The sequence below is a fragment of the Hyla sarda genome, chromosome 2 (assembly GCF_029499605.1).
Source record: "Hyla sarda isolate aHylSar1 chromosome 2, aHylSar1.hap1, whole genome shotgun sequence".
NCBI lineage: Eukaryota > Metazoa > Chordata > Amphibia > Anura > Hylidae > Hyla > Hyla sarda.
Genome location: NC_079190.1, coordinates 194,176,019 through 194,192,280, shown reverse-complemented (window position 1 = coordinate 194,192,280; position 16,262 = coordinate 194,176,019).

Sequence of the window (16,262 nt, the reverse complement as noted above, 5' to 3'; positions counted from 1 at the left end):
GGGGTACTCCAGGGAACTAAACCCATCCTTTCCCTCTCACCAACCAATTTATTTGTCTATATATCATTCATTAGCTATATAGAGCAGTTTCCCTCTTTCAGCTGTCACTTACATGCAAGGAGTGAGAGATAGAAGTAATTATCAGATCCTGCTTGTCTTTGTGTCAACCTCTCACTGAGACTAGCCCCATCCTTCTACAAGTCAAACACCACATGATTTCTGGCTTCACAACCACAGCTCCCCTCTCCCCCTTCACCCTGTGTGAGGAGTTTGCTGGTGAGAGAAGGCCGGTGAAGAATCTCACTCACAACTCAGCACATAACGTTGCTCTTTTCCTGTTGTAAATCTACTCACTGACTGCTGCCATTCAAAGAATAGCATGATTTATTGATGGCAGCCATTACACAGAGCTGCACTGACTTCTGGGAGTTGTAGTCTGGACTGCAAGCAAGGAAAAATAATATTTAGGAGACAACAAGGGCCATAGGAGCTGGCAAAATCACACAGATAACTACAGGGGGCACAGAAGAGGTACTGTGGTGGCTTTGTGGCATTTTGTGGCTTTGTGGATTTCATGTTGCAGGTTTTATCCTGCAGATTATATGCCCTAGAATTTATGCTACAGATTTTATACTGTGTTCAATTATTTATTTAGATAGATTTGTTCTTCTAGTATAATTGAACACAAAATAAAATCCAGAGATTAATATCTACTGCCTAAATTTCTTAGCATGAAATCTGCAGCATATGCACTATGTGTGAGCATACCCTAAAGGTAGAAAAGGGGAAATTACAGACTGCTATGCATATTACTGAAGTATGAAAGAAAATATGAAATAGTGTATACTCCTTCAAACAAAACTATATTAAAAAATAGTAAATGCACTTTCAATAAATAATATGGATTTTATGAAAACTGGATCAAAACTTAAAGGGATACTCTGGTGGAAAACAATTTTTTTCAAATCAGCTGGTGCCAGAATGTTAAAAAGATTTGTACATTACTTCTATTAAAAAATCTTAATCATTCCAGTACTTATCAGCAGCTGCATACTACAAAGGAAGTGGAGTTGTTATTTTCAGTCTGACCACAGTGTTTTCTGCTGACACCTTTGTCCATTTTAGGAACTGTCCAGAGCAGAAGAGGTTTGCTATGGGGATTTGCTCCTATTCTGGACAGTTCCTTACATGGACAGAGATGTCAGCAGATAGCACTGTGGTCAGACAGAAAATAACTATACAACTTCCTCTGTAGCATACAGCAGCTATAAGTACTGGAAGTAATTTAAAAATCTTTTTTTTTTAATTTTTTTTTTAAGCCAGTTGATATGAATTTTTTTCCCCATTGGATACCCCTTTAACCCCTTCACGACGAGCGACGTACATGTACGGCGCCCCGAAGTGTCACTTGGCGAGCGGCGACGTACATGTACGTCACGGGGTTCTGGGAGCGCTGCGTCATCGGTAGCGGTGATCGGGCCGGGATGACTGCTGTTATCCCGGCACATTGCCGAGGGGGGACCTGAGACTCCCCCCCCATGACAGCGATGGGCGCAAATCACAGGTCAATTCAGACCTGCGATCTGCACGATTCTGGGTCATAGGGGTCACTGGTTACGGGTTTACAGTGGTCTCTAAACCATGGCCCTTCAGATGTTGCAAAACTACAACTCCCAGCATGCCCAGACAGCTGTTTGCTGTGTGGGCATGCTGGGACATGTAGTTTTGCAATATTTAGAGGGGTTCAGGTTGTAGATCACAATGTAGTGGTCTCAAACTGTAGCCCTCCAGATGTTGCAAAAGTACAACTCTCAGCATGCCCAGACAGCAGTTTGCTGCGAGTTGTAGTTTTGCAACATCTGGAGGGCCACAGTTTTGAGACCACTGGACAGTGATTTACAACCTGAACCCCTCTAAATCTTGCAAAACTACAACTCCCAGCATTCAGGAACAGCATAAGGCTGTCTTGGCATGCTGGGAGTTGTACTTGCGTGCCTCCAGTCGTTGCATAACTACATCTCCCAGCATGCCCTTCTGCAATTAGTACATGCTGGGAGTTGTAGTTTTGCAACAGCTGGAGGCACACTGGTTGGAAAATACTGAGTTAGGTCATAGAACCTAACTCAAGGTTTTCCAACCAGTGTGCCTCCAGCTGTTGCAAAACTACAACTCCCAGCATGCAAGGTCTGTCAGTGCATGCTGGGAGTTGTAGTTTTGACCGCCCTCCCATGTGAATGTACAGGCTACATTCACACTGGCGGCAGATTACAGTGAGTTCCCCGCTTCAAGTTTGAGCTGCAGCAAATTTTCTGCCGCAGCTCAAACTCCTAGCGGGAGACTCAGTGTAATCTGCCGTCAGTGTGAATGTAACCTAAAAACACTACACTACACTAACATAAAATAAAGAGTAAAACACTACATATACACGCGTACACTGCCCCCACTACCACCCCCGTTCCCAAATAAAAATTAAAAACGTATTGTACGGCAGTGTTTCTAAGATGGAGCCTCCAGCTGTTGCAAAACAAAAACTCCCAGCATTTCTGGACAGCAATTGACTGTCCAAGCATGCTGGGAGTTTTACAACAGCTGGAGGCACCCTGTTTGGGAATCACTGGCATAGAATACCCCTATGTCCACCCCTATGCAAGTCCCTAATTCAGGCCTCAAATGCGCATGGCGCTCTCACTTTGGAGCCCTCTTTTATTTCAAGGCAACAGTATAGGGTCACATATGGGGTATCGCCGTACTCGGGAGAAATTGGCTAACAAATTTTGGGGGGCTTTTTCTCCTTTTACCCCTTATGAAAAGGAACAGTTGGGGTCTACACCAGCATGTTAGTGTAAAAAAAATAAACATTTTTACACTAACATGCTGGTGTTGCCCTATACTTTTCATTTTCACAAGAGGTAAAAGGGAAAAACGCCCCCCCAAAATTTGCAACGCAATTTCTCACGAGTATGGAGATACTCCATATGTGGGCGCAAAAGTGCTCTGGGGGCACACAACAAGGCCCAGAAGGGAGAGTGCGCCATGTACATTTGAGGTGATTTGCACAGGGGTGGCTGATTGTTACAGCGGTTCTGACAAACGCAAAAAAAAAAAAACACACCCACATGTGACCCCATTTTGGAAACTACACCCCTCACGGAATGTAATAAGGGGTGCAGTGAGAATTTACACCCCACAGGTGTCTGGCGGATCTTTGGAACAGTGGTCCGTGAAAATGAAAAATTTTGCACAGCCCACTGGTCCAAAGATCTGTCAGACACCAGTGGGGGGTAAATGCTCACTGTACCACTCATTACATTCTGTGAGGGGTCTAGTTTCCAAAATGGTATGCCATGTGGCACCATAGGGGCTTCCTAAATACGACATGCCCCCCCGAGCAAAATTTGCTGTCAAAAAGCCAAATATGACTCCTTCTCTTCTGAGCATTGTAGTTCGCCCGCAGTGCACTTCAGGTCCACTTATGGGGTACCTCCATACTAATGGAGTTACAAATTTTGGGGGGTCTTTTCTGCTATTAACCCTTGCAAAATGTGAAATTTGGGGGGAAACCCACATTTTAGTGAACATTTTTTTTTTTTTAACATATGCAAAAGTTGTGAAACACCTGTGGGGTATTAAGGCTCACTTTATCCCTTGTTACGTTCCTCAAGGGGTCTAGTTTCCAAAATGGTATGCCATGTGTTTTTTTTTTGCTGACCTGGCACCATAGGGGCTTCCTAAATGCAACATGCCCCCCGAGCAAAATTTGCTCTCAAAAAGCCAAATATGACTCCTTCTCTTCTGAGCATTGTAGTTCGTCCGCAGTGCACTTCAGGTCCACTTATGGGGTACCTCCATACTCAGAAGAGATGAGGTTACTAATGTTGGGGGTCTTTTCTACTATTAACCCATTAAAAATGTGAAATTTGGGGGAAAACCAACATTTTAGTGGAATTTTTTTTTTTTTTTTTTTACATATGCAAAAGTCATGAAACACCTGTGGGGTATTAAGGCTCACTTTATTCCTTGTTATGTTCCTCAAGGGATCTAGTTTCCAAAATGGTATGCCATGTGGGGAATTTTTACTGTTCTGGCACCATAGGGGCTTCCTAATTGCGACATGCCCCCCAAAAACCATTTCAGAAAAACGTACTCTCCAAAATCCCCTTGTCGCTCCTTTGCTTCTGAGCCCACTACTGCGCTCGCCGAACACTTTACATACACTTATGAGGTATGTGCTTACTCAAGAGAAATTGGGTTACACATACAAGTATACATTTTCTCCTTTTACCGCTTGTAAAAATTCAAAAATTGGGTCTACAACATGCGAGTGTAAAAAATGAAGATTTTGAATTTTCTCCTTCACTTTGCTGCTTTTCCTGTGAAACACCTAAAGGGTTAAAACACTTACTGAATGTCATTTTGAATACTTTGGGGGTGCAGTTTTTATAATGGGGTAATTTATGGGGTATTTCTAATATGAAGACCCTTCAAATCCACTTCAAACCTGAACTGGTCCCTGAAAAATAGTGAGATTGAAAATTTTGTGAAAAATTGGAAAATTGCTGCTGAACTTTGAAGCTCTATGGTGTCTTCCAAAAGTAAAAACTTCAAAGTTAGAAAAATGCAAAATTTAAAATTTTTTCATCAAATTTGGGGATTTTTCACCAAGAAAGGATGCAAGTTACCACAAAATGTTACCACTATGTTAAAGTAGAATATGTCACGAAAAAATTATCTCAGAATCAGAATGATAAGTAAAAGCATTCCAGAGTTATTAATGTTTAAAGCGACAGTGGTCAGATTTGCAAAAAAGGGCTACGTTCTAGAGGTTAAAATGGGCTGCATCCTTAAGGGGTTAAAGGGGTACTCCCTTGGAAAACTATATATTTTTTTTTAAATCAACTGGTGCCAGAAAGTTAAACAGACTTGTAAATTACTTCTATTAAAAAATCTTAATCCTTCCAGTACTTTTTAGGGGTTGTATACTACAGAGGAAATGCTTTTCTTTTTGGATTTCTCTGATGTCACGACCACAGTGCTCTCTGCTGACCTCTGCTGTTCATTTTAGGAACTGTCCAGGGCAGCATATGTTTGCTATGGGGATTTTCTCCTGCTTTGGACAGTTCCTAAAATGGACAGCAGAAGTCAGCAGAGAGCACTGTGGTCGTGACAGAAGAGAAATCCAAAAAGAAAAGTATTTCTTCTATAGTATACAGCCCCTGAAAAGTACTGGAAGGATTAACTTTTTTTTTTTTATAGAAGTAATTTATTAATCTGTTTAACTTTCTGGCACCAGTTGATTTAAAGAAAAAAAAAAAGTTTTCCATGGGAGTACCCCTTAAAGACACTCACAGAACCCAGAAAGATAAAAACATACAAATAGTGCAATGGTTGTATATTCTGGGCAGAATTTTCTTTTTAAGGTAATTACTTTACAACTATTATTATCACAAATATATATTATTTATTTATATAACACCCTTGGTTCCAGGGTGCTTTATATTTGATAAAAGTTAAAATACATGACACAAATGCAGGTACAGTGGATGGGATACAGAGTAAATGACAGACTGATATATAGGGATGGGAGGGGAAACAGTAGGTGAGGGGACAGTTGGTCATCTATGAGACGTTAGGGAAGGAGCCATTCCCAGTAGAGTGGCAGCAGAGTTATTGTAGGTCATAGGCTTCCTTAAAGAGATTGGTTTTCAGGTTGCTCTTGAAAGTCTTGATGGTGGTAGAGAGCTGGATATGTTGGGGTAGTGAGTCCCAGAATATGGAGACAACACGGGAGAAATCTTGGAGACAGTTGTGTGAGGTGTGGGTGATGGTTGAGCACAAGCAGAGGTATTGATAAGATCTGAGATTATGTGAGGGGCGGTATCGGGAGATCAGGTCAGAGACGGATGGAGGGGACAGGTTGTGAATGGCCTCATATGTCATAGTGAACAGTTTAAAATGAATTGGTTGGGCAACAGGTAGCCAGTGAAGGGATTGTCATAGGGGAGAGGCAGAGGAGAAGTGAGGAGAGAGGGGGATTGGTCAGGCAGCAAAGCTAAGAATAGATTGGAGGGAAGTAAGAGTGTTTGATGGAGGCCACCGAGGAGAATGCTTAAGTAGTCTAGGCGGGAGATGACGAGGGCATGTACCAATAGATTAGTTAAGTCAAAGAAGAGGAAAAAGCAGATTCACAAAATGTTTTTGGAGTGAAGGTGGCAGGAAGCGATGAGGGTCTGGATGTGTGGTTTGAAAGACAGCGCAGAGTTGAAGGTTACCCTAAGACAGCAGACTTGTGTGACTGGAGAGAAAGTGAAGCCATTGATTGTTATTGACAGATTTAAGAAAGCAGGAGGGGATGAAAGTTATAGCTGATAGACAACCTGGGATTTTGGATAGAATAAGGTGATAAGTATCTGACTGGAGGGGCTGGCTGATGAAACCTTTACCAATGATGGGAAAAGGGGTCCGGCATGCCCCTGTTTGAATGGTGTAGTGTTCAATTATGTGCACTGCTCGTCCATTTAAAGTCTAAAGGACAACTTAGATAACTATGGTGTATGGTGTCACGCCATCCAAACAGGGGCACTTGGGACTAGTAGGTATGCCAGAAGTCATTCAGACACTAATAACCTATTCTGTGAATAAGTGTCTTGACAAAATAAAACAAATGCCATCACATTATGCCAAATGTTATGAACCACTTACACATCTTGTTTGGTGTGTAAATAAGTGTGTCTTTTTATATTGTTTGTTTGGATCGAAATACATAATATTATGGATATGGATATTGATTATAATGTGGGACATTGAAGTTAAGCTAAAATACAAACTGTATTATTACTGAGTGTTTTTATATGAGGATATATATATATATATATATATATATATATATATATTCATCTTTCTGTTTAGTTTCTCTGGTCTACTGAGCTAAAGAGGCACAAACATACCACTGGTTTGACTTGAAGAGTTCAGAATGCCTTTATGCTTCATTGCGCAGATCAGATTTATCAAGAATTGTTCATCAAAATGCACACATTCTGTGCCAAGCATGGCATATTTAATCCTATACTTTACCTGGGGAAAACAAATGTTCCAGTTCATTTTAAATAGGCTAATTTGCTTTATGGCATTTAAAAATGATGTCAGCATGCCCATACTCACTACTTTATAAATCTCACATGCTGCGGAAAAAATCCACACAAAATCCTTTTGGACACTGACCAGTTGTGCTGATCTTATATCTTCCGCCTGTCCATGTGGGTTTTGAAAATGCTGTGGTGTGGATTAAAGCTAAGTTTCTACTTGTTTTTTTTTTTTTTTTTTTACGAAAATGCCAAGAAAAACGCCAATTCTGCCGCATGGCGTTTTTTGGGCCAAAAAATGCTGCTGCCAGATGGTAGCTGTAAATCAATAAGAAATCGCTAAATTCTTTTTCCACTTGGCGTTTTTCAGTTTGGCTTTTTTTTAATCCTTTTGGCATTTTTTCACTCTTTTTTAGCTCCTTGGCAGTTTTGCAAAGTCGCAGCATGTTGAGCCAATGGCATTTTTTCCCTGAAATCTTGGCATTTTTCTCCCATAGAAGTCTATGGCAGTGAAAAAACGCCAAGAAAAACGACATGTGGGTTTTAAGTTTGGCGTTTTTGCAGGCAGTTTTTATTCTTTTTAGTACTTTGGCGATCCAAAAAAGTGACGGAGATACCTTTTTTAATAAAATTCCATAGGGTACCATTAAAAAATAAAAAAAATATACAGTAGTGAAGGAAAAAATTGTATCGAACAAAATGTATCTTTTTTGTAACAAAATTTTTATTAATTTATAAAACAGGGATCAATTTATGTGTGCGGGCGGGACACAAAAAATATAGCCGTTAATAATAAAAATGTAGTGTGTGTTTTTCCCTTTTTTTCTTTATTTTTTACATTTTTTTAAGTAGTACTACTACTCCCAGCATGGAACACACTGTTCCATGATGGGAGTAGTAGTACCTGTACTAATTGACAGATTGCCCCGGGTCCATTGCGATCCTTCTGTATAATGTATAGATGCGGCCGGACGCTCTTCTATGGTCCCCTGCACTGACATATATACACCTATTCATATTTTCCGCAGAGAGCTGTGATTGGCCAGATGGTTCCAGCCAATCATAACTCTCTGTGAAAAATATGAATAGGTGTATATATATGTCAGTGCAGGGGACCATAGAGGAGCGGCTGGCCGCATCTATACATTATACAGGAGGATCACAGTGGGTGTCAGGAGTGACATCCGCTGTGATCTTTCCTTAAAGAGGTACTCCCACCCTAGACATCTTATCCCCTATCCAAAGGATAGGGGATAAGATGTCTGATCGCGGGGGACCCGATGCTGGGGACCCCGACAATATTGCATGCGGCACCCACCTGTTTCTTGTTAGGAAGCGCTGGAGGGTCTGGGTCGCGACCACGGGAATGGAAGTCCGTGACGCCCTCCCATAGACTTGCATTGAGGGGACGGGGCGTGACGTCACACGGGGGCGGAGTCCTGACGTCACGGACTTCCGTTCCCATGGTTGCGACCCAGACCCTCCAGCGCTTCCGGACAAGAAACAGGTGCCCCCGTGCTCAGACATCTTATCCCCTATCTTTTGGATAGGGGATAAGATGTCTAGGGTGGGAGTACCCCTTTAACTGCTGGTACTACTGCTCCCAACATGGAGCACACTCTGCTCCTTGCTGGGAACTGTAGTACCTACATTAATAGACAGATCTCAACAGATGTCAGAAGTTACACTCGCTGCAATCTGTCTATTAATGCAGGTACTAAAGCTCCCAGCATGGAGCTGAGTGTGCTCCATGGTGGGAGTAGTAATACCTGCAGTTGAGGACAGATTACAGTGGGTATTACACCTGACACCTGATGCGATCGTCCTATCTATTGCAGAGATGTGAAGCGGCTCTATACAGTGCTCGCATCTCTGCACTATACTCGGGCCAGTGATATGAATAGAACATCACTCATTCATATTTCCCTCTGAGAGCTGTAATTGGCTGCAACCATCTGGCCAATCCCCATTCTGGGCAGAAAATACAGAGCAGAGATGCGAGCACTGTATAGAGCCGCTCTGCATCCCTGCAATATTATGGACGATTGCACCGGGTGTCACGACTGATTAGTACAGGTACTACTACTCCCATCATGGAACAGTCTGTTCCATGCTGGAAGTAGTAGTACTACCTAAAAAATGTAAAAAATAGAGAATTTTTTTTTATAAGTATTGACCTCTTAAGGACTGGGAATTTTTCCTTTTTTTACTCCTTGCCCTTTATTAGCCTTAAGTCTTTTTTCACTTAATTTACTGTGTAGTCATACTAACATGTTATCTTAAAACTTTAGGTCGATGCGATTACAACAATACCCAATTTGTATAGTTTCATCATGTTTTAATAATTAAAAAAAAATCTAAACTTTTTAATAATAATAATGAATTGACATTTTTCTGATCCCTCAAACTTTTTATTTATTTTTTGCATACCCGGCTGTGTGTGGGCTTATTTTTTGCGCTATGATCTTTAGTTTTTATCGGTACCATTGTGGTATTGATCATGCTTTATGATCACTTTTAACTTCATTTTTACTAGATTATGATGTGATTAAAAAAATGCAATTCTGTGGTTTGGTATTTTTTATGTTTACGCCGTTCACCATATGGGATAAATAATGTTATATTTTAATAGTTCGGTCAATAACTTATGCAACAATACTAAATATGTTTATTTTTGTTACATTTACATGGATAATCGGAAAAGAGGGGTGATTGAAACGTTTTATATAGAAGGCATTAAGGTATGTGTTTTTTAGATTTTTTGGATCCCCTTGGGGGATCAATGCAGTTCAATAGAACTGCACTGATCTGTGTGCTCAGCGCTCAATTGATGAAGCCTGGTGTAGGGGGCCCTATGAACACCAGAACCAGAGTCAGCATAGATGGAGAGGTAAGTAGTCTGATTGGATCCACTCAACTAAACCACCAGGGACCATTTAACCCCTTAAGGACCAGGCTATTTTACACCTTAGGACCAGAGCGTTTTTTGAACATCTGACCACTGTCACTTTAAACATTAATAATTCTGGAATGCTTTTACCTATCATTCTGATTCCGAGATTGTTTTTTCGTGACATATTCTACTTTATGTTATTGTTAAAATTTTGTCGATACTTGCATCGTTTCCAAGTTCCAATTTGATGAAAAAATTGAAAATTTTGCATTTTTCTAACTTTGAAGCTCTCTGCTTGTAAGGAAAATGGATATTACAAATATTTTTTTTTATTCACATATACAATATGTCTACTTTATGTTTGCATCATAAAATGTACATGTTTTTACTTTTGGAAGACACCAGAGGGCTTCAAAGTTCAGCAGCAATTTTCCCATTTTTCACAAAATTTCCAAAATCACAATTTTTCAGGGACCAGTTCAGGTTTGAAGTGGATTTGAAGGGTCTTCATATTAGTAATATCCCACAAATGACCCCATTATAAAAACTGCAGCCCCCAAAGTATTCAAAATGACATTCAGTCAGCATTTTAACCCTTTATGTGTTTCACAGGAATAGCAGCAAAGTGAAGTAGAAAATTCACAATCTTCATTTTTTACACTCGCATGTTCTTGTAGACCCAATTTTTGAATTTTTACAAGGGGTAAAAGGAGAACATTTATATTTATATTTGTAGCCCAATGTGTCTCGAGTAAGTACATACCTCATATGTCTATGTAAAGTGTTCGGCGGGCACAGTAGAGGGCTCAGAAGCGAAGGAGCGACAAGGGGATTTTGGAGAGTACGTTTTTCTGAAATGGTTTTTGGGGGGCATGTTGCATTTAGGAAGCCTCTATGGTGCCAGAACAGTAAAAATCCCCCACATGGCATACCATTTTGGAAACTAGACCCCTTGAGGAACGTAACAAGGAATAAAGTGAGCCTTAATACCCCGACAGGTGTTTCACGACTTTTGCATATGTAAAAAAAAAATTAAAAAATTTCACTAAAATGTGTGTTTCCCACAAAATTTCAAATTTATGCAAGGGTTAATAGCAGAAAATACCCCCCAAAATTTGTAACCCCATCTCTTCTGAGTATGGAGGTACCCCATAAGTTGACCTGAAGTGCACTATGGGCGAACTACAATGCTCAGAAGAGAAGGAGTCATATTTGGCTTTTTGAGAGCAAATTTTGCTCGGGGGCATGTCGCATTTAGGAAGCCCCTATGGTGCCAGGACAGCAAAAAATACCCACATGGCATACCATTTTGGAAACTAGACCCATTGAGGAACGTAACAAGGGGTACAGTGAGCATTTACCCCCCACTGGTGTCTGTCAGATCTTTGGAACAGTGGGCTGTACAAAATGTTTAATTTGCGCAGCCCACTGTTCCAAAGATCTGTCAGACACCAGTGGGGGGGGGGGGGTAAATTCTCACTGCACCCCTCATTACATTCCGTGAGGGGTGTAGTTTCCAAAATGGGGTCACATGTGGGGTTTTGTTTTTTTTGCGTTTGTCAAAACCGCTGTAACAATCAGCCACCCCTGTGAAAATCACCTCAAATTTACATGGCGCACTCTCCCTTCTGGGCCTTGTTGTGCGCCCCCAGAGCACTTTGCACCCACTTATGGGGTATCTCCGTAGTCATGAGAAATTGCATTACAAATTTTTTCCCTTTTACCTCTTGAAAATAGTTAAATGTATGTAAGGAGTCTCAGGCCATACATGTGCCTAGTAGTCACTAAACTTCTCGGCAATAAATAATAGGAAAGAACTAATGTCCAAACTTGGACAGAGGTGCCTTGTTAAAACATAACTTTTACTAGAGATGATTAAAAATAGATGAAAAAAGCAAATAATAGTGCACAAAAGTGGTAGAAAACAAAAAATACAAAATATACTATCTGTTATATAGCGGTAAATACAGCCGTGTGTTCACACAGATGGTACAAAATATGCTCCTATTTGTTATTACAGTGGAGTTTTGATTTAATAGAATACACCATACTCCACGCCGGCGTGTTCACCTAACACGCTCACTACCTGGACACCGTTCCGGGACCCCCTGCCATTGCAGAGACAGCTTATTGCTTTGTTCGCCGACACGTATTCGGTTCCCCGGGGTCTCTCCTACCTATCCAGCAGCCCATCTGTTTTACCCAGAAGCATGGGGTTACTATATCAGATGGCTGGATAGATAAGGTTAACTTGGGGATCATTTTTCTTGAGGGTGATTTAATTTGCCCATTGATGTATCCATATGCGACTATATACCTTGTTGATATGATGATGGGCCCCTCCTTCTAATTTCATTATTTCTTGGCTATTGCTCCAATATTTTTATGCTATATTCTATATCCCCTGATGAAGTGCGGGGAATAGCAATCTGTATCGGTTGCCCGCATGGAAACGCATTGGGAATAAGGACTTAGTAGTACGTGTTTGTGATTAGCGAGCACTGTCTTTGAATAGTGAGTGGAGTATGGTGTATTCTATTAAATCAAAACTCCACTGTAATAACAAATAGGAGCATATTTTGCACCATCTGTGTGAACACACGGCTGTATTTACCGCTATATAACAGATAGTATATTTTGTATTTTTTGTTTTCTACCACTTTTGTGCACTATTATTTGTTTTTTTCATCTATTTTTAATCATCTCTAGTAAAAGTTATGTTTTAACAAGGCACCTCTGTCCAAGTTTGGACATTAGTTCTTTCCTTTTACCTCTTGTCAAAATGAAAAGTATGGGGCAACACCAGCATGTTAGTGTAAAAATTTTTTTTTTACACTAACATGCTGGTGTAGACCCCAATTTCACCTTTTCACAAGGGGTGAAAGGAGAAAAAGCCCCCCAAAATTTGTTAGGCTATTTCTCCCGAGTACGGCAATACCCCATATGTGACCCTAAACTGTTGCCTTGAAATACGACAGGGCTCCGAAGTGAGAGCGCCATGTGCATTTGAGGCCTGAATTAGGGATTTGCATAGGGGTATTCTACGCCAGTGATTCCCAAACAGGGTGCCTCCAGCTGTTGCAAAACTCCCAGCATGCCTGGACAGTCAACAGCTGTCCGGCAATACTGGGAGTTGTTGTTTTGCAACAGCTGGAGGCTCCATTTTGAAAACAGTGGCGTACCAGATGTTTTTCATTTTTATTGGGGAGGGGAGGGGGGGCTGTGTAGGGGTATGTGTATATGTAGTGTTTTTTACTTTTTATTTTATTTTGTGTTAGTGTAGTGTTTTTAGGGTACAGTCACATGGGCGGGGGGTTACAGCAAGTTTCCCGCTGCGAGTTTGAGCTGCCGCGCAAAATTTGCTGCATTGCAAACTTGCAGCCTGATACTCACTGTAAGCCCCCTGCCCATGTGAATGTATCCTGTACATTCACAGGGGGAGGGGAACCTCCAGCTGTTGCAAAACTACAACTCCCAGCATGCACAGTCTATCAGTGCATGCTGGTAGTTATAGTTTTGCAACAGCTGGAGGCACACGGGTTGGGAAACACTGAGTTAGGAAACAGACAATGTTTCCCAACCAGTGTGCCTCCTGTTGTTGCAAAACTACAACTCCCAGCATTCTCAGGCATGCTGGAAGTAGTAGTTTGGCAACATCTTTAGAGCCAGATGTTGCCGAACTACAACTCCCAGCATGCTTGGAGTTGTAGTTTTGCAACATCTGGAGGACTACAGTTTGTAGACCACTAATACAGTGGTTCCCAATCTGTCACCTTCCAGATGTTGCAAAACTACAACTCCCAGTATGCCCAAACTGTCCAGGCATGCTGGGAGTTGTAGTTCTGCAACATCTGAAGGGCCAGATGTTACAGAACTACAACTCCCAGCATGCCTGGACAGTAAGGGCATGCTGAGGATGTGTAGTTTTGCAACATCTGGAAGGGCACAGTGGTCTCCAAACTGTGGACCTCCAGATGTTGCAAAACTACAACTTCCAGCATGCCCAGACGCCAAGGGCTGTCTGGGCATGCTGGGAATTGTAGTATACAGGGTCCCAATACAGCAATGCATGTCGCTTTACGGCGACGTGCATTACTGTAAAGGGCCCGACCGCGGCTGAAGATCTACTCACCTGTCGCCGCCGCCGCCGTCTTCATCGCAGGGATCCGGGTCTTCAGGGACGAGGTAAGTACCGGGGCCGGTCCCCAGCACTCCCCCGTCCCCCGCCGCGTCCTCCGGTCTTCCTCCCGTTCTCTCCGGACTTTCAGGGGCCGGGCAGGGCGGGAGGAAGTAACCGCCCCCCCCTGCGATTGGTCGGTTAACTAACCGAAGAATCGCAGGGGATCGGAGGAGGTGGCAGGCTTGCCACCTCGCTCCTATGCTTTAGCATGGTCCTGGCTGTCTGTGACAGCCGCGATCATGCAAAATTACCGGGCGGTCGGGTCCCAGAGACCCGATCAGCCCGGTATCGCCGCAGATCGCAAGATTTCCCTTGCGATTTGCGCCGATCGCCGACATGGGGTGCCTACATGGCCCCCCTCGGCGTTTGCCCTTGATGCCTGCTGAAGGATTTTAGCAGGCATCCAGTTCCGATCTCTGCCCGGTGAGCGGCAGGGACCGGAAAAGGCCATGACGTCGTGGGACGTCATGGCACCCTGGGCCTTAAGGACCAATGACGTCCCACAACGTCATGGCCTTTTCCGGTCCCTGCTGCTCACCGGGCAGAGATCGGAACTGGATGCCTGCTAAAATCCTTCAGCAGGCATCAAGGGCAAACGCCGAGGGGGGCCATGTAGGCACCCCATGTTGGCGATCGGCGCAAATCGCAAGGGAAATCGCCCTTGCGATCTGCGGCGATACCGGGCTGATCGGGTCTCTGGGACCCGACCGCCCAGTAATTTTGCATGATCGCGGCTGTCACAGACAGCCAGGACCATGCTAAAGCATAGGAGCGAGGTGGCAAGCCTGCCACCTCCTCCGATCCCCTGCGATTCTTCGGTTAGTTAACCGACCAATCGCAGGGGGGGGGGCAGTTACTTCCCCCCGCCCTGCCCGGCCCCTGAAAGTCCGGAGAGAACGGGAGGAAGACCGGAGGACGCGGCGGGGGACGGGGGAGTGCTGGGGACCGGCCCCGGTACTTACCTCGTCCCTGAAGACCCGGATCCCTGCGATGAAGACGGCGGCGGCGGCGACAGGTGAGTAGATCTTCAGCCGCGGTCGGGCCCTTTACAGTAATGCACGTCGCCGTAAAGCGACATGCATTGCTGTATTGGGACCCTGTATACTACAATTCCCAGCATGCCCAGACAGCCCTTGGCGTCTGGGCATGCTGGAAGTTGTAGTTTTGCAACATCTGGAGGTCCACAGTTTGGAGACCACTGTGCCCTTCCAGATGTTGCAAAACTACACATCCTCAGCATGCCCTTACTGTCCAGGCATGCTGGGAGTTGTAGTTCTGTAACATCTGGCCCTTCAGATGTTGCAGAACTACAACTCCCAGCATGCCTGGACAGTTTGGGCATACTGGGAGTTGTAGTTTTGCAACATCTGGAAGGTGACAGATTGGGAACCACTGTATTAGTGGTCTACAAACTGTAGTCCTCCAGATGTTGCAAAACTACAACTCCAAGCATGCTGGGAGTTGTAGTTCGGCAACATCTGGCTCTAAAGATGTTGCCGAACTACTACTTCCAGCATGCCTGAGAATGCTGGGAGTTGTAGTTTTGCAACAACAGGAGGCACACTGGTTGGGAAACATTGTCTGTTTCCTAACTCAGTGTTTCCCAACCCGTGTGCCTCCAGCTGTTGCAAAACTATAACTACCAGCATGCACTGATAGACTGTGCATGCTGGGAGTTGTAGTTTTGCAACAGCTGGAGGTTCCCCTCCCCCTGTGAATGTACAGGATACATTCACATGGGCAGGGGGCTTACAGTGAGTATCAGGCTGCAAGTTTGCAATGCAGCAAATTTTGCGCGGCAGCTCAAACTCGCAGCGGGAAACTTGCTGTAACCCCCCGCCCATGTGACGTCCCAGGACGTCATTGGTCCTTAAGAGGTTAAATGTCGCTTTAGATAGCTGTTGTCAGTTTTCACAGCGGCAATCTAAATGGTAAATAGCTGTCTGCGGTGATCACTGCATGCCAAGTTATATCATTGTGTAATACAAGTGTAGTCTCATTTTTCCTCTACACAGGTTTTCGTAAATCTCCCTCAACATCTCATAATTCACTGGTTGGCACGATTTATCACAACCTGTGTAGAGGAAAAATCTAGCAGTTTCCAAACAAT